At 46.5% G+C, this 2112-nt stretch overlaps 1 non-coding gene across 1 annotated transcript; it reads right to left on the minus strand.

Moving 5' to 3' along the window:
- Window positions 1-1971: 1971 nt before the first annotated feature.
- Window positions 1972-2112, minus strand: LOC141583084 (U4 spliceosomal RNA). Its single transcript, XR_012515837.1, has one exon. It is a non-coding gene; the product is annotated as a U4 spliceosomal RNA (small nuclear RNA).

Below are 2112 nucleotides of genomic sequence, written 5' to 3' on the forward strand. Positions count from 1 at the left end.
CTTAGGCCGCTGGGAGAAAGGGTGGTAGAGTGACCCTCATGTTGCCCTGTGGTATACATGCTCTGGTTTACATGACTGCCTGCCACTTACGAGAAACTCAAGCTGAAACACTATTTGTTTCCAACATATTTTGGGAGAGGATTTACAGTGTACACTCAAAAACAAGCCAGCCACAGAGCATAGTGACTACTTCTCATCTTAAGTCACTCTGAGGGCCTCCGCATCTGTCCTAGGATTGAAAGATTGGTGGAGAGAACTGGGATGTTGAGGGGTACTGGATACTTGCTGGACATCAGCCTCTCCTCACCTAACCTTACAGACAGCCCAGATCCCGCCTGATAAATAAGACAATTTAACACACACAGCTCCTGATCGCAGGACTTACAGATGCAAAACTCTAAGGCAAAGGATTGTCTCAACTTGTTGATGTCTCAAGGAACTAAAACACTGCCTAGCACAGATGCACCATCAACCTTATCACTAAATACGCCTCCATATTTTATTCGTCTTTGATTGTGGATGTGATGTGATCAACACAGTGGACTAATGACCTTTGAGATCTCTTCACAGAATCCTATCTGGTGGACCCCCAGATCTACCAACACAGAGAAGGCATCACAAATATGTGCAGGACAAAGACCAGATAAAACTGTCTCTCAGCCTCAAAGTGGCCTGGCAGTCACAGCAACAGCCACGTGGGTCTGGCCCATACAAGGAGTCAGGCTTTCAGCTTGAGGCACCCCACTGCACCTGCAAAACCAAGTTGTGACTAAAAAAGAAGAATCAGCCAGCCTACTCTTCCTAATGAAAGATTCTCCCGGGGGCCTGACTACTTGAGGGTGGACTCCTCCCTCCTCAGGCTTGGTCCCATGGTACAAGACCACGTGCACCAGCAGCGTGGGTGAGCAAGAGATCAGAAACCAGAAAAGGGCAGGCTGGAAGACAAGGACCCCCTGAAGATCAGGAGAGAGGCTGTCTAGGTACCACAGAGCAGCTATGTCAGACTGGAACATGTCCCATTTACAGGAGACTAGAAAACCCCAGCCTCACCCTCACTTGGGGCTGACACCATCTGAGGCCTCAGCCCATCTGCACCCAGGCGCTCAGGAAAACAGCATGTTGTTCCACACCATCTCAAGCTGTTTGCTGGTGCTTTCAGGGTTCAAACCAGTAATAGAGCCTTGCACCTAATATCCCAGGTGGTAATCCAAGAGTGATACCTGTGTGACACCCCTCCTCCTCCACCCTGCAAGCGATCACCAAGTATACAAGCCGACCAGGCAAGGCAGCTCACGCCTGTAAGCCCAGTACTTGAGGTGGCTGAGACATGTGGATCACCTGAGGTTAGGAGTTCGAGACTGGTCTGGCCAACATTGGAAAACCCTGTCTGTATTAGAAATTCAAAAATAAGTCAGGCGTGGTGGCAGGTGCTTGTAATCCCAGCTACTCGGGAGGCTGAGGCAGGAGAATCTCTTGAACATGGGAGGCACAGGCTGCAGTGAACCGAGATCACACCATTTCACTCCAGCCTGGGCAACAGAGCAAGACTCTGTCTCAAAAAAAAGAAAAGAAAAGAATTAGTATAATTTTTTCTCCAGAAGAAGGGTCTTGTTCCAGGCCACAACAACAGGATTTTGGATCTCACATGAAATGGAATTTATGGCAAGTCGCAGAGCCTAATGGTAAAATAGTTTATTAGCCACTACTAAGTGACAGAGCAGGGAGTCCTCAGAAAGCAAGTGGAGGAACACACCTGTTTTAAAGAAAAAAAAAAAAAAATTTGAGATGGAGTTTTACTCTTGTCACAATGACATGATCTCGGCTCACTAAAACCCTACTTTCTGGGTTTAAGGATTCTCTTGCCTCAACCTCCCAAGTAGGTGGGATTACAGGTGTGCACCACCACATCCAGCTAATTTTTTTGTATTTCTTTTCCATTTTCATTTTTTTATTTACTTTTTTAAAATTCGATCTCTATAGAGATTTCCAAAAATTGCCAATGCCGACTATATTTCCAGTCATCATGGAGGGGTACTGGGAAAAGTTTTCAATGAGCAATAATCTCACCTCAGATAAATCTCATTGGCTATGATACTGCCACTGTGCAAAGCT

The sequence above is a fragment of the Saimiri boliviensis genome, chromosome Y (genome assembly GCF_048565385.1).
Source record: "Saimiri boliviensis isolate mSaiBol1 chromosome Y, mSaiBol1.pri, whole genome shotgun sequence".
NCBI lineage: Eukaryota > Metazoa > Chordata > Mammalia > Primates > Cebidae > Saimiri > Saimiri boliviensis.